This window comes from Pelophylax lessonae (genome assembly GCF_965119305.1).
Source record: "Pelophylax lessonae genome assembly, chromosome: 2".
Lineage (NCBI taxonomy): Eukaryota > Metazoa > Chordata > Amphibia > Anura > Ranidae > Pelophylax > Pelophylax lessonae.
This window is the reverse complement of record NC_138769.1, coordinates 188513137-188535112: the sequence shown is the minus strand read 5'-3', so window position 1 is coordinate 188535112 and position 21976 is coordinate 188513137. Positions and strand designations below refer to the sequence as shown.

General features: G+C 40.3%; 1 protein-coding gene across 1 annotated transcript in view; it reads left to right on the top strand.

Annotated features, from left to right (window-relative positions):
* Nucleotides 1-4222: 4222 nt before the first annotated feature.
* The window catches only part of MXRA5 (matrix remodeling associated 5), a gene marked incomplete at its 3' end in the record, with an annotated part of 96428 nt that continues 78674 nt past the window's right edge, over nucleotides 4223-21976 (top strand). Inside the window, exon 1 of the mRNA XM_082245526.1 lies at nucleotides 4223-4592. The remainder of the gene's footprint in view (nucleotides 4593-21976) is intronic.

Genomic DNA, 21976 nt, shown 5'->3' with positions numbered 1-21976 from the left:
TCCTCTCACCCGTCACCCCCATACGCACTATTCCTGGTGCGCAAATTTATCTCCGGATTCCACACGGGGCTCATCACCCTACCCCACACCACCCATTAATGCAGAAACCTCCACTCAGCCTCCACTGATGAGCAGGCTATTGACAATATGTTGCAGACCGAGCTGGACCGAGGATTCATAATCGGCCCCTTCGCTGAGTCGCCATTTGAAACATGGAGAGTTAGCCTTATTGGGCTTGTCAAGGGCAAATTCTCAAATAAATTACCTTTGGTGTACAACTTGTCAGTGCCATATTCCTCCCACATCCCCAGTCTTAACTCACTGATTGCTTCCAAAGAGTTCTCTCTCAAGTATGCGTCTGTTGAATTAGCTATACAGTCCATCATTAGCGTAGGCACGGGCGTATGGCTGTCTAAGGCAGACATTATAGATGATTTTAAGCTCTAACCCATTGAACCTTTCTTGTGGCAGCATCTCAGCATCATATGGAGAGATTCATACTACTTCGACACCAAGCTGACCTTCAGCTCAAACAGCAGTCCAAGGCTCTTTGATACGTTCGCTCAGTCCCTCACCTAGATCCTAACTCACCAGGCACAGTGCCAGAAAGTCATCCATTACCTGGGCAACTTCCTGCTGTTCGAATGGCCCCATGAGCGCTCCTCAGATTTAGACAAATTAAGGGTAGTGTTCAGCAACCTCAACGTACCCGTAGTGAGGCATAAAGTGGAAGGCCCTGAGAAGTCCATCGCCTTCCTAGGAATCACCCTTGACACCTGCAAGCCAGCCTACCACCTGACAAGCTGTCCTGGATTAGGGCGGTCATTCACGCCTTACCACCTCAAGAAGATGCACCAAGAGACAGCTGCAGTCCCTGTTAGGCATGCTGAACTTTGCTATGGGGATTGTCCCTCAGGGGCATTCCTTTATTTCTCGTCTCCTGGACTTCCTTTCCTATGCACAGGACCCCTATTAAACCATCAGGCTAGACCAGGCAGCTGCTGCAGATCTAGCAATATGGGACAACTTCCTTGAGAACTGGAACGGCGTATCCATGTTTATCCCAGAAGCTTCAGCCTCCTCACCTCCTATAGTAACAGATGCAGCAGCTTCCACAGGCTTCCCTGCTATTTTTGGCATCCATTGGTTAGCAGGTCCATGGCCGCAGGAAATCCTCCTGGTCCTCAGGTTCAGCCAGACATCCTCATTGTTCAAGCTTTACCCTATTGTCGTGGTAGCTCAGGTCTGGGGACACACCTGGGCGGGGCAGACTGTGGTCTTCTTCACTGACAACTGGCCATCGTGTCCCTTCTACACAGGCTGGCGCAGATATCCCTTCACTACAATTTTAATATGCACCGTACTTACATACCTGGCAAGTGCAATCTCGCAGCAGACGCACTTTTCTGCCTCAATTTTCCTTTGTATTTCTTACAGAGACCCGGAGATGACCCGACCTCATTTCCTATCCCACCTTGGTCGCAGCTAATGATGGGCTAAAAGACCACCTTCACAACACTACGCTGCTCATAAACCGGTCAATGTTGCCGAACATGCTGAAGGCCTACTGCACTGCCTGGAGGGCCTACGGCAAATTCCTAGCCACATGCTCCGGGACGGGCACAGGTCACTTCAAGCACGTCCTGGCCTTCGTGACTTACTGCTACACTCATCTGAGCCTCTCCCACAACACTGTATTTCCTCTCCCTGAAAACCTCTGGAAAAATCCTCATTGTTCGCAACCCATGCGGTCAAAGCATTGCTGCGTGGCATCCAGAAGCATCAGCCATAGACAGTAGCAAACGCTTGCCCATATGGCTCAATCCCGCTGTGATCATATACAGCAGGAGCCCAGCGGCAGGTACCCCAGACTCAATGTCAACCCACACCCGCCGATGATGGAGCAGAAAGGCAGAACAGGGATCTGCCCATGTGAGCAAGGCAAATCACCCTACTGACAGGAGGAAAGGTATGGATATTGTATCTCTGCAAAGGGACTAGGATGTCTTCCCCAAGTAAAAGCACCTTCCACAGTTTAGAAAAACACAGGCTAGGCACACAGTTAACATTTTGATCGCCCCTGATGTTAATCCCGTCCCAGTCAGTTTCATTAGTACAGTGACATTTTTTAGCACTATATTAGTGTCACTGGTCCCCAAAAAGTGTGAAAAGTGTTAGTTAGTGTCAGAATGTCCACTGCAATATTGCAGTCCAGCTGTAAGTCACTGATTGCCGCCATTACTGGTAAAAATAAATAAATAAAAATATCCCATAGTTTGTAGATGCTATAATTTTTGCGCAAAAAAAGTGAATTATTATTGGTAATTTTTTTAACCAAAAATATGTAGCAGAATACATATTGGTCTAAATTTATGAAGAAATTAGATTTTCTTCAATTTTTTTTATTGGAAATGTTTTATGGCAGAAAGTAAAAAAAAAAAAAAAAATATGTATGTATATACAGTATATATATATATATATATATATATATATATATATATATATGTATATATATATATATATTTTTTTTTTTTTAATTGTCTGTCTTTTTTCTTTATAGTGCAAAAATAAAAACACAGAAGTGATCAAATACCACCAAAGAAATTTATATTTGTGGGAAAAAAGGACATACATTTTATTTGGGTACAGCTTTGCATAACCACGCAATTATTCGTTAAAGTAACAGAGTGCCATATCGCAAACAATGGCCTGGTCATGAAGGGGGATAAATCTTTCAAACGTCAAGTGGTTAAAAAAAAAAGAAAATTAAATAATGCAATGCATTCTAACCACACATAGCACTGCCCCTTGCTGCCCCTACATAAAGCACACTAGCATGCATGCGTTTGAGACAGTGATGGAGCCCTAAAAGGTCCTGTCAAAAATATGCAGTCAGCTGTCAGAAATGTTCAACAGATTTTGTCACCCTATGTACAGAATAAAAATATAGTAAAACCTTGGATTGCGAACATAATTAGTTACGGAAACATGCTTGTAATCCAAAGCACTCTTCTATCAAAGCGAATTTCCCCAAGAAATAATGAAAACTCAGATGATTCGTTCAACAACTATTTATTCATAAATCCTTCAGTTTATAGTCCATATAGAAAGATTATAGCAATGTGATAGGTTGTGTAACCATAAAATGTCCATCCACAAATGGAAGCCTCCACAAGGGGATTAGAAGTAAAATCCAGTAGGAGCTACAGTGTATAAAAGAGAAGAGAGGCCCCTCTAAGTGTAGCAATATGGTTACATTTAATGAAGGTTCAACATGGTTGATGATTAAAAGAGGCACATCTAAGTAGGCAGGCATCCGGGGGGTAAAGCTGTATACATAGACCGTCCTCCTCACCACCATCAGTCATGACCGAGAAGACTACCCTGCAGTAGAGCGTTTTGAAAACTAGGCTTGAAGTTCTCCTGGAGCGCAGTGTGGAAGGGATGACATCAATGGCGGTGCGGAGGACAGTCTATGTGGTCAGCTTTACCCGGGATACCTACATACTTAGATGTGCCTGTTTTGATCATCAACCATGTGAGTCGCTAATGTTGTACCTTCATTAAATGTAACCATAGTGCTACACTTTTATGCTCAGTTGTGACATGACGCTACTTGTATATCAAGACATCGCTTGTTTATTAAGTCAAAATTTGTAAGCAAATTTAGCTTGTCTTGCAAAACGCTCTCAGACCAAGTTACTCTCAATCCAAGGTTTTACTATATAATAAACCTTCCCCATCCTGTTAGATTGTAAGCTTTTATGAGCAGGGCCCTCTTAACCCTCATGTTTTTTTATTGTAACTGTACTGTCTCCCTTTATATTGTAAAACACTGCACAAACTTTTGGCACTACTTCAATCCTAAAGAATAATAATAGGAGTATTTGCTGGTGGTTCTATCTGAAGACCGGCATGGACTAATGTCGATGTTTGCTTATACTTGCTAAGGTTTACTGCTTTAGGTTTGTTGGGATTGTCGCTGTGCCTTAGGGAATTTCTTTCTGTCAGTCTGATCTGTCTATAAGATCGGTTCATAAATGAAAAAGTTCAGCATCCACAGGAGTCTCTTGTGTTTGCATCAGGTCCTTTCCAGCAGCAGAGCCTCCCACCAGCAGAGCCTGAGCTGCGCCCTCCTCCCTCCCAACAAAAGAAGGAGGGAGAAGGCATCCGACCTTACTTTAAGGTTCATGCTTCCAGCATTGCTTATTCACTACTATTTTGGATCACTGCTCAGATTGTACTAAGTGGATGCTATGTCATTGGGAAATGAAATTCTGCTTTAAACTTTACACATTCTCTTATTAATATGCCCATCTGCCACTGCTAGCTGAGGATACCTATGCTTTACATTAAGGATTCATTTTTCACAACTGACTTCAATGGATTTGTGGTTGTCTTTGCACTTATGACTTCTATACAGCTCTTCCATGTGGATGCAGTGACAGCATACCATACCAAACCTGCAGGACTGAAACTCTATCAGCAAAGGAGATAATAAAAATCACTCACTAACTTTTAATTACTCACTGATTTTGTTATATAGAAGATGGACTGTGACAGGCGTGTGTGACAGTATTGGCATCATACAGGTAATCAGTGATTTTTATTTCCAAATGTGTGTATTTGTTTTGTATTTCTTGCACAATGAATGGGTTAGACTTAGCAATTTTATATAGCTATTACAGTTGTTTACTGTATTTAAATATGAAAATGATGCTGAGCTGTAAATACTGCAGATGATTGAGGTTTTCATCGTTCATAAGATTTAAAACTATCTTCATTCATTCAAAAAAATGTCATTAAAGATTAACAAAGATATTTTTTTTATATGTAACAGGCACATTCATGCACCATGCAAATTATGTCATTCAGTGTTTTTTGTTGCATTATATACAGCTATATTATGTTATTTTACATTGTTATATTTTTATTGGTTTAATATTTTATTGTAATTGCATGTGATTCTAGTGGTTTTATTAATGGCAGTATAGAAAACCTGCAGTAAAATTAGTTTAGTAATACTATTTTTCTAATCTATTATACCTTTGTTATTGTATGTTATATTGTTTTATATTATAGTAATAATTTTGCCTGTGATATGTATTGTAATTTAATGAAGTTCTAGAGAGTTGTTTTTTTTTTTATAGCAATATAAAGTAGCTACAGTAAAAGTAGCTTTAGTACTTTTACTATTTTACTAATATATCATACAGTTGATATTGTACAATATATTATTTTGTGATACAGTAATAGGTCTATATGTGATACATTTTATAATTGAATGTAGAAGATTTTATTAAGAGTAGTATGAAACAGTTGCAGTATTAGCAGCTTTGGTGATATTATTATCTTACTATTAATACACCTATCACTACTATACAGTAACCCATCAATCAGAAATCAGCTCCTTTTAGTTTGCTAACATCAAGCTCCTTAGAGCCTCTTTCTGAATATCTACTATCTAATATTTACTGCTTTATACTGCTATTTGAATTGTTATGTGTCATAAATTACTTTTTACTTACTATAGGAAGATAAAACCTTTCATTTAGGAAGAAATGTTCTGAATAATCTGTTAAATGAAAATTGCACAAAAAATGCAAATTTTTCTGCTTTGGCTTCTCTTTTTTAAGGAAAGTGTTAGCGAAGAGCAGGGAAGAGTTAATAAAGTTCATTAGAGACCAGTTAAGTAGCAAAGTTTGCTAATGGGAATCATGTGTTAGTGAGAGAGATGGCAGGCAGGGGGCAGGTGTGTCCACAGTCTACACGCTGACTCTATCCAGACAGAGAAATGGGACAGTAAAATGGGAGGAAAAAACGTCTTCTACTGCTTAGGTAGCTGGTTAAGTCATCAGCATATCAATGTGCTGCTGTATTCTCTTTCGTTGGAAAAAGTTCAGGAAACTCTTGCCAAATAATTACGCCTCCTACTGTATTAAATCAAACGCCTCCTAGATGTGTCAGCAGAGGGCGGAAGATGACGGTACCCATGTACAAGGTGGACGGACCTCTGCTTTTAATCACTAGACCTACAAAGCCTGAGCTGTGAAGTCAAGTCAAAGTAACCTGCAATCAGTATATTCATCAGTGACTTCCAGCTAAAAACCAGGAAAACCATTTTTATAGGAAGCATATGTATAAGTTTAAGGGATGATGATATCTCCTGACTTGGAGGCTCACCACCCAAAATTTCTATTTTTTTATTTTTTTATTAGAAAGGATTGGCTTCTGCATAGTTTTAAAGGCGGGTGTCCAACAGAAATAAGAAGACTCATTTTAAGTTATATAACACTAAATGTATAAGAGGTGCTCTTTGTAGACACCATCTACGAACTGCTAAAGTGCTTTCATAGACAAGACATAAACTAAACAGTTTCCATATACACATTGATCCCCCTGTGTAGTTACCATGTGTTGAGTTGCTTTCAGATAACTATTGTGTAAAGCATGACCTAATATTTCTAGCAAGCAACTATGTGATGTGTATACATTCATACTGATCCTATTGCCAACTGCACCAAAGATGCTTCCTGATGTAATTCAGTGTCATTCAATGTCCTCAGAATGTATAATAAACTAAAGGTAACATTTTGGCGCCTGGCTGGCTAGTAAATATTTTATGTACCACACGTCAATTTATTTTATTCATTTTTTTGAATGATCTTATTTGTGGAGTGGAAGGTTAATGTAGTCAACTTAATTGTTATCCTAATTCTTAGCAGTATTTCTAGTATATATAGATAGTCTTTGCAGTTAAATGTTCCATGGAATAATTTCTTCTAGAGGTGGATGCTAGGACCTCAAGACTGCAGTATCATCAGGACCATTCCCAGAATCCAGGCATGCCTGGTCACCTCATGGCTTGATGATCATTTTTCCAATTATGCTATACATAGGATATGTACAACTGACAAGCTTTGCACTGTCACATCTGTCAGTTTCTGAGATGGGACTGACATGTTGCTATAGTGATAATCCTAAAGCATCATAAAAACAGCACATGTTCATCCGATGCTAGGGTATAGACTAATAGTGGAGGACTGCAGACTTATCGCAGAAGAAGATATTCCAGATGCGACATACACCAAAAACAGAATTACTCTTGCCTAATGTGATATCTTTGACTCCTTGTGGGGGGTCTGTTTTCCATATGAATGCTATAGATCATCATAGTAACACAAGAAAATGTGATTTCAATATATTTATAGTTTAAACAATAACTCCAAATGCATATATATATATATATATATATAAATATATATATATATATTTATATATTTATATATATATAATTTGATACCCTTCTCTGTTGCCTTACTACAGTTGCTAGTGTACAACTTTCCTCTGATCTTTGTTGAGGACTTTTGCTTGTGTGTGATTTCAAGTGCAACCAGCCTTAAGTAACTGAACAGATGATTTCACCAAATGGTATCACTTTCTTTTCAATGTGTCTTCAGGTCTAAATTAGAACACTCATACTTTCTTTGGTTGTTGGACTAGGGAATTTATCAGCATATGTAACAAAGTTAGAGTGAATCCTAACTGTTGGATTATTTTACTAATGCTTTACACATGGTAGGTGCTACGTAGCAGGTTAAAGAGACCTGGAGAAACCTGGCATTCTTTAAAGCAAGGTTTTGATAGGCCAGGGAAATATGGGTTTAATAGTTCACAGACCATTTTGGATGCTATATTTGTTATGTGTTGTTATTATTGCAGATGAGAGAGTTTTTTAAAAAAAAAAAAATCAAGAAATCGTTGGTTGAGCCAGATTGGAGCCACTGTCATCAAACCATTTCTATCATAAATTCCTCTTTTAATGTTCCATTTTTAATACCACCTAGTGTCCTATACCACACAGGCTGATATACCTTTCCCAATATTAGTGCTATCCAGTTGGCTTAGGACCAGTGCTTCACTAGGGGAAGGAGACCACAAACATTTTCTTCCCACCAAGTTTCTCTTACTAGGACGCTGTCAAATGCTTAAGGTTCTATTACTCCTCAAAAAGCTACATAAGCCATTGAATTTACAGAGTAACCAAGGATTGTTTACATTTTTTAGTAAGGCAAGGGAACCGAGGTGCGTCTTGGCCTCATTAGTGATGGAGATTTTGAATGGGAGAAACTTCATGCCATTAAGGGAGAGCAGCAGTGAAGAGCCTTAACTATAATGGCGAAAGCCATCACATATGAGAACCCTTTATGGTCTTGTCTACAATTGGTGTGATTTTTTTGGTGTGATCTATACATGTATAGACAGTTTATTGCTACTATAAATTTTTTCGTGGACAATTAACAAGTGATTGACTTTTAATTTTCAGAAGGCTTTTAATGACCAGAAGTAATTTCAATTAAAAAGGCTTTATAAAAAAAAATGTTGCATTTTATTTCATTATTTATTACAGGTACTTATGGTATATAGCCATCAATTTACACAGCGTTTTACAAATACACTGCTCAAAAAATTTAAAGGAACACTTTTTAATCAGAGTATAGCATCAAGTCAATTAAGCTCCTGGGATATTGATCTGGCCAGTTAGGTAGCAGAGGGCATTGTTAATTAGTTTCAGCTGCTTTGGTGTTAATGAAATTAACAACAGATGCACTAGATAGGCAACACTTAGACGGCATCCGAAACAGGAATGGTTTTACAGGTGGAAGCCACTGACATTTTTTTTTCCTTACTCATCTTTTCACTTGTTTTGCATTTAGCTAGAGTCAGTGCCACTACTGGTAGCATAGGGGGGGATACCTGGATCCTTTAAAGGTTGCACAGGCAGTCCAACTTCTCCAGGATGGCATATCAATACACGTCATTGCAAGAAGGTTTGCTGTGTCTCCCAGCACAGTCTCAAGAGCATGGAGGAGATTCTAGGAGACAGGTAGTTACTCTAGGAGAGCTGGTAGAAGGTCCTTAACCCATCAGCAGGATCGGTATCTGCTCCTTTGGGCAAGGAGGAACAGGATGAGCATTGCCAGAGCCCTCCAAAATGACCTCCAGCAGGCCACTGGTGTGAATGTCTCTGACTAAACAACCAGAAACTTTATGAGGGTGGCCTGAGGGCTCTAGTGGGCTCTGTTCCCACTGCCCGACACCATGGAGCTCAATTAGCAAATTGCCATTGAACACCAGAATTGGCAGGTCCGCCACTAGCACCCTGCGCTTTTCACAGGTGAGAGCAAGTTCACCTTGAGCACATGTGACAGAGGTGAAAGGGTCTGGAGAAGCCATGGAGAACGTTATGCTGTTTGTAACATCGTTCAGCATGACCGTTTTGGTGGTGGGTCAGTGATGGTCTGGGGAGACATATCCATGGAGGGACGCACAGACCTCTACAGGCTAGATAATGGCCCCCGGACTGTCATTAGGTATTGGGATGAAATCCTTTGACCCATTGTCAGACCCTACACTGGTTCAGTTGGTCCTGGGTTCCTCTTGTTGCACGAAAATGCACAGCCACATGTTTTGAAAGTATGCAGCCAGTTCCTGGAGGATGAAGGAATTGATACCATTGAATGCCCCCCCCCCCCCACGCCTGCCTGACCTAAATCCAACAGAACCTCTCTGGGACATTATTTTTGGGGTATCTGTGAATTCAGCGCTCTGTAGTTTGCTAATATTCATTTCCGTCAAACGATGTGGCATCCTTTCATTCCTAACACTTTACCCAGTCTATATCGGTATAGATATCCAGCATGATATTTTTCCTCATTGAGATCGGATGTGTTTTCAAAGTGTTCCTTTATTTTTTTGAGCAGTGTATATTACACATCAGTCCTTACCCTCAAGGAACTTGCTCACAATTTAAGGTCCCTAGCTTACATTCATACATAAACACACTAGGGCCATTCACTTGTTTTTTCATATTAACATGGTAAGTTTGGCTACATGCACATGGGCACATTTGCCCATGCAGCGCAAAGACACTGCATATTTCTGTGTCTGTGTGTTTATATGTCCTAGAGCTGTGTACTGCTGCCCATTGACATGAATGGGTGAAGGCTGCTGTTTGCCGTTTTGAGACATTATTTGCATCAAGTAGTACATGCACACAGACATATACTGTATCTGTGTGCGTGCATTTTTAACACAAATAGCAGCTTTTATCTATTCATGTCTATGGGATACTGTACACAGCTCAATGACATCCAGGACACCAGAAATATACCATGTCTTTATGCTACAAATACAAATGCGTCCATGTGCATGAAGCCTTTGACAGCCATATGTCCCATTCCATATGTGTTTTCTTGATGTGGTTTGGCAAGGAACCATTGGTGGCAGAAATGTACTTCTTTTTCTTGTTTCAATTTGCCTGTCAGTACCATTCAGGGTTGTGTTAGCCTTTACACCATCTGCCTGGCATTGAGTGTCTTATTTAGGTTGTTCTTGTCTATTATTTAAAATTTTTTTAGTTAAACTTCCCCAAGGCTTGTATTTTTTTAATTATATCTGTCTTTGTTGTATAAGTATGTCTTAAATGTATTAACCCTGCAGATGAGGACATTTCAGGGCAACGCTGTAAGGGGTAGACTGATTAACCCTGCAGATGAGGACATTTCAGGGCAACGCTGTAAGGGGTAGACTGTCATCTTTTTGTTTTAATAACCTGAGGTCAATAATCATCTTCTTGAAAAAAAATGAGATCTGTTACTTTGGAAATTTGGGAACTCTTTTCACTTTGACCAATGGTCATAAAGGTCTTTTTCACTGTCATATCAAAGACATTCTATCATTTTCTGTTCGGAGTAGTAATACATTTGTATATATTTGAGATGTAAAATATGTTAGAAAATATATTATCCATAATTATTTCCTGACATTTATAGGCCTGTTGGATCTGTTCTGTGATCCTCCCATAAAGAGCTTGAAGACATCTTTTCACAATTAATTGAATCTGCTTTCCAGCTTCATTCTTTGCTACATGGCTCATCATCATATAGTATTAATTACAGAAGTAATTATGAATTATAAACAAAGAAAAAAAATTACATTACAGTGCAACTTCAGGCATTTTTTAAAAATTTTTGGATGCAATGTTAAAGAGCTTAGAATCATTTATTATTTTATTTTTTAAATTGGGGCTTAGGCTGGCCATACACTATACAATTTTCTTATTCAATTTCCTTTAGATTTACCTTAAACTATGTAGTGCAAGGGCCTGCCTGACTGCATACAAATTGAAAGTGTTTAGGTTTGACCCTATATTACATGGTTTTGGTAAATCTAAAGGAAAGTTGAACAAGAAAATTGTATAGTGTATGGCCAGCCTTAGAATCTTTATTAAGTTTTATTGCTGTCTGTGTCAATATTTGAGGGATTTCTGCTTAATTCCTGTCTATTTGACAGAAGAGCCAGTAAAGGGAAAGTCTTCCTACTTCTTGTGTTTTTTTCCAGGCGTCAGCCATCAGGCAGAACAGGAAATTAGAAGAAATCTCCCAATTGGTGACAGAAACAGCAATCAGTAAAGGTGTTTTGTGGAGTGAAGAAAGTTTAGAACCTTAATCTGTACCTCCAAAAGGAAGCTTTAAATATGCCTTCTTTTCCAGGTTGCGGGTACCAGACAGAACAGGAACAGAAGTGGCATTTCCTTTATATGGGGGCATAGACAGCCTTTAAAATTTCATAGCAAAAATAGTGAAAATAGTAACACGATTACTCCAATGCCACATCCATAAAATGGTTCAAAGAGAAAAATTTGGCTGGACTTTAGAGGCAAGATAGGATGCATTAATTATATAAAATCACATTCTTTTATTCATAGAAAAATATAAGAAGCATGCAAAAACATGCAAAAACATATAAAAAAAGTAGCTACAATGAGCATTCAGTTTTACAGCAGTGATAATTACACAGTACTAAGTGAATGATCCCCTTTGCGTCAACACGTTTTGCTGGTCTGCTTCTTCAGGAAACACAAGAGGGAAAAAAACAGGATTTACTACATAGATGAAAAAAATACAATTATTTTATGCATACAAGGTATGACTATTTTGCTGCAATCATGTACCTAGATAATTGGGGGAGCTGGGGAATTCCTCAACCATGAATCCTGTGTTATAATTAAAATATTTTTATTTTTACAAACAACCTCAAATAAGAGGATTTACTTAGCTAAGAAAGACCCTCCTTTCTTTCTCCAAAAAAAAAAATCTCCATGAAGACTCCCTGGATGTATGCCATAATTTTGGTGTAGGCCAGAAACCAGGAAGCAACTGAAGAAATGTAAAAAAAAGTTTAAAACAAGTAGATATACTATACATTCCTATCTATTTACAAAGGATTAAAATGAGTTAAAATGGAGTTCCAGCCTGAAAATAAAAATTTAGATAAAAATACCCCCCGGGACAGTCAGGGCTAGGGCATTTCAGCAATGATAGCCTCTGAACTGTCCCTGGGTTCACTTACCTTTTAGAAGAAATACTTACCTTGAAAATTTCTTGTCCAGCGCTGCCATCTCAGGTGTGGGCAGCTGAAGCCAGGGCGTCCTCTTCAGTCCCAGAATGCCCTGCACCGGCCCCGCTCATCAGTTCCGGCGCAGGCATTCTCAGAAGCTGTTTAGCAGGGAATGACATGTCTGCACCGGAACTGACAAGCAGGGCCGTTGCAGGCGCATTGATTCCTGGAAGCGATGACGTTCAGCTCCCAGGAGTCAACGCAAGAAGGAAGTGATGGCGGTGGCCATGTCCACAGAGGGAGGAAGAGGAAGTAAGGTAAGTATATTTTCTTTAAAAACAAGATAAGTGAATAAAAAAAAAAATTAATTATCCAATTGTTTTACAGGTAATTAAAAGCAAGCGGACAGGGAAAAAAAAAATTCAGGGTGGAACTCTGCTTTAACCACTTACCCCAAACTGATGTACCCGTACATCAGCTGCCTTTGGGGGGGTTATACTTGGGTGATGCCTCTAGCTAGAGGCATCATCCCGGTATTGTTGTTTAGAGCCGGCAGTCGGCTTTCCGGTGGTAATGACCGATGTGGCTCAGGAGCCGCTCGATCGTTACCCCAGCGAGCGTCAGGGGACGTCCCCACCCCCTCCCACCACCTTCTGCGGCTCTGCTGGGGTCTCTCCCGTCCCACCGGGAGACCCGAGCACCCAGCCAGGCACATCCGCCGGCTGGATGGAGTCCCGATCAAAGCCGGAAGAGGCTTCGATCGGGTCTCCAATGACGTAACCGGAGGCGGCGTCCATGACGTCACGTCCGGGTTACTCTGCTGCTAAAGGCGGCAGATTTAAAAAACTAATGTATTCAAAAATGCCGTTTTCAGCGTTTTGAATACATGGAAGTGTAGTGGAGGGGTCTAGGGTCTTTTAGACCCTCGATCCCTCCATAAAGAGTACCTGTCACTGCATATTGCTGTCACAAGGGATGTTTACATTGCTTGTGACAGCAATAAAAGTGATCAGATTTTTTTTTTTTTTTTTTTTTAAAACCTGTGTTAAAGTTAAAAAAAATAAATAAATACATTTGAAAAAAAAAATGTTAGCTGTCCCCGTCGCCGTTAGCTCGTGCACGAAAGAAAACGTATACAGAAGTCGAGACGCAAATTAAATCACTGTTCAAACCACACATGTGAGGTATCGCCACGATCGCTAGAGTGTGAGCAATAATTTTAAAAAAAGAGCTACACTCTAACTCTAAACTGGTAACCGGTAAAAAAATGTAAAGCGTCGCCTATTGAGATTTCTATTGACCGTAGTTTGTCGCCATTCCACAGGTGTGTACAATTTTAAACCGTAACATGTTGGGTATCTATTTACTCGGCGTGACATCATCTTTCACAATATACAAAAAAAATGGGCTAACTTTACTGTTTAGTTTTATTTAAATGCAGTGAAATGTGATTTTTCTTAATTTTTCCAAAAAAATGGCGTTTTAAAGAGCGCTGCGCCAATACCGCGTGACAAAAAATATTGCAATGACTGCCATTTTATTCTCCAGAGTCTTTGCTAAAAAATATATATAATGTTTGGGGGTTCTAAGTAATTTTCGAGCAAAAAATACTGATTTTAACTTGTAAACAAAAAGTGTCAAAAATAGGCCTGGTGGGTAAGTGGTTAATGTTGAGTTAATAGAGAGTAGTAAAGAAGAAAAGAAAGAGGATTAAAGGCACTTAGAGGAAATAGGAATAGGAACTATTTTTAGATTTTCTTCTTCCCTCATTTTAATGGGAGAAGGGTTCCTTTCATCATTTTCCCCCTTTTTCCTGTCCCCTTCCCTGCTGGTGGTAAAGGCAAGATTGGAACGTTCCCAGGTTAATTTAGGTAGTCCTCTTTATTGGTTGCATGTATGGTGATATGAGTATAATATAATTAGAATGGGGATATAGCGGGAATTTATTTTTTATTTTTACAGGTAGCTAAACTTATTTAACTAGAAATGGGGGAGGGGTTATAGAAGGGGAGGGGGAGGGGTTATAGAAGGGTGGCGGGAGGGGGAGGGGTTATAGAAGGGTGGGGGAGGGGGAGAGGTTATAGAAGGGTGGGGGAGGGGGAGGGGTTATAGAAGGGTGGGGGGAGGAGGGAGGGAAAAAGAGGAATTGGCACTGAAACACACATTTTGTTTTATTTTATTAGCAGACATGGATACATTTAGGGAACAGGAGATGGGAACACCCAATTTAAGAGAGAGGAGGAGTAATAATATGGGGTGAAGGGGGAGGAAGGAGGGAGGAGAGAAAGTGAAAGAAGGGGAGGGGGAGAGGTAAAAAATGTGGAAAATAGGAAGGATGGAAAGAAGGATAAAATATATAAGTCAGTTGGCTAGGAACATGAATCAATTGTAATGTATTAAGGATTAATTATTTTAATTATAACTATAAATATTCAATAAAAAGTTTTGGAAAGAAAATAAAAAAAATAAAATGAACACCATTTCTTTTAACCATTAAATAGTTAACTACTAAGGGACAGTGACTAAGAAGCTTGATTTTGGAAACCGTGGAGGGGAGAGAGCACAAACACTGCAAAGCCTTCCATATTACCAGTAATATATGACTCTTTAAAAAAAGTGTACTTTTCATAAACCATCTTTATATGTACCCTATTTAGTATAGTTTCAAATAGAAATTATTTGACATTGTTCCAAGTGCTCTGAATTGCTTTTAGATTATTTTTATTTGCTCTAGGTCAGGGGTCTCCAATCTTTCTAAATAAAGGACCATCTATTGTCCTTCAGAATTTATGGGGGCCAGACTGCGGCCAGCTGGAGTGGAAATTTTCCTGACATCAGCAGGAGTAAACATCACCACATATGGTATGAAGGGGGGAGGGAATAGTACCCCATCATTGATGTCAGGGGGAGAATAGTGCCCCATTGTTGGTGTCATTGGCAGGAATAATGCCCGATTGTCGGTATCTTTAGGAGGAATAGTGCCCCATTGTTGGTGTCATTGGCAGGAATAATACCCAATTGTCGGTATCTTTAGGAGGAATAGTGCCCCATTCTTGGTGTCATTGGCAGGAATAATGCCCAATTGTCGGTATCTTTAGGAGGAATAGTGCCCCATTCTTGGTGTCATTGGCAGGAATAATGCCCAATTGTCGGTATGTTTAGGAGGAATAGTGGCCCATTGTTGGTGTCATTGGCAGGAATAATACCCAATTGTCGTTATCTTTAGGAGGAATAGTGCCCCATTCTTGGTGTCATTGGCAGGAATAATGCCCAATTGTCGGTATCTTTAGGAGGAATAGTGGCCCATTGTTGGTGTCTTGGGGTGGAATAGTGCCCCATTGTTGGTGTCAGTGGGAGAAATGGTGCACCGCTGCTGATATCAGTTGGTAGAATAGTGTTTCATCAGTGGGGGGAAAGACTCCAAGGGCAGGATAGAGGCAAGCTAAGAGCCACAGTTTGAAGACCACTGCTCTAGGTAACTACATTTTCCATTCCATAGTATAACTGACTGCCTTTGACATGATACAAAAATAAACAAAATAAACAGCAAAAAAATAAAAAAAAAAAAAGGATATTTTTAAAAAGGGAAGGGCGATGATGATGAAGTATGCAGTACTTTCCACAACATATGCTCTTCTTACATTGTGTACCAACTGTACAATGCAGTGATACTGAAAACAGTAGCTTTCTGTACACCATCTGGCAGACAGTTTATGAGAAGCTTGAACATTCTTCCCTTTTAACAGTATGATCATGCTTATTAAAAAGCTGCATGTGCCTCTGCTGATGATTGGTCAAAGCGGTTGTGGGAAATGGAATATGGGGATCTTCAAAGCTGGAATACTAATTTGGCAAATGAAGAGGTGCAAAACCTTAGAAGGAAACAGACTTATGACAAGATTATGTAACAAGGTGTCACTGTATTTTCTTTCATGTGACTACAACCCAAGTGTAAATGCTTGCAAGTTTTTTTTTATGTCGAGATTCCATTTACCTAATCCTCTTTACTCATTGTAATGTTTATACATTGTACATCTGGAAAACATTTCATATTATCCTGGAAACCTGCCGATATAACGTAAAGCAGAATACAGTTATTGTAACGGCATTGTATAGTAAATAAACCGTATATATATATAAATATTTATATATATATATATATACACACATATACATACACACACACAATATATATACATACACATATATTATTTTGTGTGTGTATATGTAAATACAGTATCTCACAAAAGTGAGTACACCCCTCACATTTTTGTACATATTTTATTATATCTTTTCATGTGACAACACTAAAGTAATGTAAAGCAGTGAGTGTACAGCTTGTATAACAGTGTAAATGTGCTGTCCCCTTAAAATAACTCAACACACAGCCATGTCTAAACCGCTGGCAACAAAAGTGAGTACACCCCTAAGTGAAAATGTCCCCCTAATACTTACCTAAGCCCGTTTTTATCCAGCAGTGTTGCAGGAGTGTCTAAGCTGCTCCTCTCCTCATTGACTGAGACAGTAGCGTGGTGCGATTGGATCGGCTGCTGTCAATCAAAATCATTCAGCCAATCAGGAGAGAGAGGGGGCGGGGCCAGGCATGGCTTTGTGACTCGGCTTGGGTTCAACTACAGCAAGCTGCTCACTGTGGGAACACTCAACAGGAGGGAGGGGCCAGGAGAACCAAAGAGGGACCCAAGAAGGGGAGCATCCAGGCGGCTCTGTGCAAAACCAACTGCATAGAGCAGGTAAGTATAACTTGTTTGTTATTTAAAAAAAAAAAAAAAAGACTTTACAATCACTTTAATTTTTAAAAAAGCTTTGTTGCGTTTGTTCATTGATTTGTGCATTGTGTTACGGTCTTGCTAGTGAATGAAGCATGTATGGTCAGTTAATGCCCTCGCTAGCATTTATATGGATGTTCATTTAGAAAGCATAAGTGTTCCCATTTCTACATTTTTGGCAGTACCTTTAATCTTTATTGGAGCCTGTCTATAGCTGGCTGTATATGTGTAAGGCCAATTCTTAGAGATCTGATTATTCTGTGGCCATACCAGGTATCTTTTTCATGGATGATACTTTCAAAGCATTTCATGATGGCTGTACAGTATATTTGGATTAATGTAGTCCTTATTGGACTTCCCCTTCTGCCTTAACTATCTCCAGATAAAAAACAGGGTTGCAGTTTGGCACAGATTACTAAAAAAAAAAAAAAAAAAACCTTAAAAGAAAACTCATTGTTATCGGTAGAGAGAGCAAGGGGGCATTTTTCTCCAAAACATTAGTAGTGGGGATCTCTTCTAATGGGGACACCTATTCCAGTGATAACTGTCAGTGATGGGCTTTGCCTCTCACTTTGTAGATGTTTCTAATTGTTTTCTGCCATGTCAAAGGGACAAGAAGTAATAAATATCCCTCTAATGGAGACACAGACATAATTGAAATACTGACAGGGGTTATAACTCCTCCCCACACCAATCAAAGATAGAAACAAAAAGGTTTAGAGTCAATTCACACTGACGCCACTTGTGAGGCGACTTGTGTGCCCTCAAGTCGCCCCAAGTTGCTTGACATAACGAAAGCAATGTTAATCAATGAGTGCCGTCTTAATTGGCACTACTGAAGTCGCTCCGACTTCAGAAAAAGGTCCTGTACTACTTTGAGGCGACTTGTATCCGACTTGTCCCATAGACTTCAATGGGAGTGGCCTCCTTATCTTATTTGAAGCGACTTGTGATCCGACTTTCCATTAAAATGGTCCTGAACCAGAAAAAAAGATAATTTTTCTTAGAATTTTTAGTAGCACAGGGATGGGGCTCCGCTCCACCTGGGCGTTTTTGTTGCAGGCATTTATCGGGCATTTTTTGGGCGTCTTTGGAGGTAGGCATGACTTTTTTTGGATTTAGTGGCTGGTGGGTCTAAAAAGTGTACCTGTGAAGTTTCAGCTCTGTAGCATGTCCAGAACCAGAAAAAAGATCATTTTTCTTAGAATTTTTAGTAGCACAGTTATGGGGCTCCGCTACACCTGGGCGTTTTTGTTGAAGGCATTTATCAGGCATTTTTTGGGCGTTTTTGGAGGCAGGCATGACTTTTTTTGGATTTAGTGTCTGGGGGGTCTAAAAAGTGTACCTGTGAAGTTTCAGCTCTGTAGCATGTCCAGAACCAGAAAAAAAGATAATTTTTCTTAGAATTTTTAGTAGCACAGGGATGGGTCTCCGCTCCACCTGGGTGTTTTTGTTGCAGGCGTTTATCGGGCAGACACTAAAACGACAATTTTTAAGAAATTTTTTTGGTGTGATTGAGCATGACCCAGAACCATCATATTCTGATTGGCCAAATACAAAGTCGTCTATCATACAAGTCGCGCTGAATTCGCGCAAAGTCGCGATGAAGTCGCGCTGAAAGTCGCGATAACAAGTTGCCCCTTATGAGGCGACTTTCTGGTCGCGGCAGTGTGAATGGGGTCTAAGGCTCAATTTTTACTTGAAACAATGTAAATGTGGCAATCAGTTTACCTCTGAGTTATGAACAAGACAAAAACACAGTAAATATAGAAAAGCCAATTCTTCTGATGAGATTGATCATAGTGGGAATTTGGCAGACCTGATAAATCCTATACTCTAATGCAGCCCTCAAAAATTTTGCGAATGGAATGATGAGGATGGCGAGTAAGGGTTGTGCTGTATGGGGAATGTAGTGCCTACCGCTGCCGCCGCCGTTCACAGCGCAGCCTGCATTGTAGTGAGTGCATTGTTCTTCAGAAAAGGGTGGACCCGGGGTGCAGAGCAGTGCGCCCTGAGCCCACCCATTGTGTGACAATAGCGAATGATTCGCTATTGTCACATGGATCCTCCTCCTGATCCTCCTCCTGGCCAATCAGGAAGTGGGTCCGATACCCGCTTCCTGATTGACCGAAAGGCGAACAATTGCCATTGGCCTAGGATGAGGAGGAGGCCTCAGGAGACACGGAGGATTAGGAGAAGCCGCTGCTGCATCAGGTAAGTGAACGCTGGTCTCTCTGCATGCTGTGCTAACTCTGCATTTAAGGGGGCATGCTGTGGTCACTCTACATTTAAGGGGGCATGCTGTGGGCATTCTACATTTCAGGGGGCATGCTGTGGGCACTCTACATTTAAGGGGGCATGCTGTGGGCACTCTGCATTTAAGGGGGCACGCTGTGGGCACTCTGCATTTAAGGGGGCATGCTGTGGTCACTCTGCATTGAAAGGGGGCACGCTGTGGTCACTCTGCATTGAAAGGGGGCACACTGTGGTCACTCTGCATTGAAAGGGGAAACGCTGTGGGCACTCTGCATTTAAGGGGGCACGCTGTGGGCACTCTGCATTTAAGGGGGCACGCTGTGGGCACTCTGCATTGAAAGGGGGCACGCTGTGGTCACTCTGGTGAGGGTGTGTTTAGGGGCGGAGCAGGGTAGGGTTTGGGTGGGGCAACAAGTGGCGAGTAACTCTTAAGGCCTGGCTAGTAGCTCATGACTTGAATTTTTGAGCCCTGCTCTAATGACATATGTGATTCTTCGGTTCTCCTTAATACACACATACCCTTTTGCCCAATATAGAGAAGAGCATAATCCTCCAAAGTAAATGTTTATATGAAAAGTTTGCGATGCTGTACCCAAATAAAATTGATGTCCTTTTTTTCCCCACAAATAGAGCTTTATTTTGGTGGTATTTGATCACCTGTGCGATTTTTATTTTTTACTCTATAAACAAAAAAAGAGTGTCAATTTTGAAAAAAAAAAAATATTTTTCACATTCTGCTATATGACATTCTCAAAAAAAAAATTTAAAAATCAAATTTTCTTAAACATTTTAGGCCAATTTGTTTTCTGCTACATATTTTTGGTAAAAAAAAATTGCAATAAGAGTATTTTGATTGGTTTGCGCAAAAGTTATCTCATCTAATAACTACAGGAAAAATTTATGTCATTTGTATTGTTTTTTTTTTTTTACTAGTAATGGCGGCGATCTGCGTTTTTCTGCAGGACTGTGACATTGCAGCGGACAGATCGGACCCCTGACTGACATTTTTGACACTTTTGGGGGGACCAGTGACATTACTACAGTAATCAGTGCTAAAAATATGCACTGTTACTGTAATAATGACACTGGCAGGGAAGGGGTTAACATTATGGGTGATCAAGGGATTAAATGTGAGCCTAGGGGAGTGATTCTAACTGTGGGGGGGGGGGGGGGCGGGGCTTCTGAAATGACCATAGAGACATGTGATCCTATATAGAAGGATCACATGGGTTCTATGATCATTGCAGGGAGAAGAACGGTCAGCTGTGTTTATAACAGCTGACCGTTCTTCTCTCTCAGCGGGGAACGATCGCGGGTGTCAGGCAGCAATCAGAGCCACCTGCCCCATGCATTGGCTTCCCTGCTGACGAATGTGGGCAGGAGGGCGCCGCTGCCGGCGGGCTTTCGCCCCCTAGCCACGTGTACGAGAGCAACGTACAGCTACGAAGATTTGCCTGGGAGCGGCTGCCGGCCACCGTATAACTGCGGCGGACGGTCGGCAACCAGTTAAAATAGTTTTGATCACTTTTTCTTAAACAATTTGCCAAACCCTTAGAAACATTTTTAGGTCTTAGGGAAACCCTAAGGCTTCATGAACAGAGAGAAGCCATCACCGTTTTAGCAGAAAAAACGTCTGACGTTTGGAAAAGCGTCTAAAGCTTTTACAAGCTTTTAAGAGCTTTTACAGCTGTTAAGCTCTTGGGCTTTATTTCATTTAATTGACCAGAATAAAAAGTATATTCTGGCCATGGAAATTCATTAATGCTTGAGTACTAGCTTTTAGGTGTGTTTAGCAGCTTCTTGCAGCTTTTTGTAGCATCAAGTGTTTTTTCTGCCCGAACTCTGCTGCTCCTGGATGCACTAGCAGTGTTTTTTTTCCTGCCTCTAAAAGCCTCTGCCACTGAAAGCTTATAAAAGCCATGATTGGGGTTGATTTACTAAAGGCAAATTGACTGTGCACTTTTGAAAGTGCAGTTGCCCTTTGCAAGTGCAGTTGCTCCAGATTTAAGTATCACATGCAAGAAAAATTAAAAAAAAAAATAAAAAATAGCATTTTTCTTGCACATGATTGGATGATGGATATCAAAGACCTCCCCCTCATTTACTAAGCTCTGGAGCAACTGCACATGCAGAGTGCAACTGCACTTTCAAAAGTGCAGAGTCTGTTTCCCTTTAGTAAATCAACCTTATAATGTGCATGGACACATAGAATAACATAGAGAGGCATTTTTAAACTTTAAAGAAACGCCAGACACTGCTAAAAGTGGCAGGAACAATGCCATGTGTGCATGAGGCCTTAAATAGATTCATAGCTCATGATACGTTTGTGTGATCAGCAGGTTGTAGGGCACTATAAAATACAAAATGTGGTGTACTAAAGTTTATCTAAACCCAAAAACAAAATGTTTATATGTGCAGCTTACCAATTCTCAGACACAGGGGCTGCATTTGTTTTATTTCTTTTTATTCCTGGCCTTTCAACTTTCTTTAACCACTTGCCGACCGCCGCACGACTATTTACGGCGGCGGTC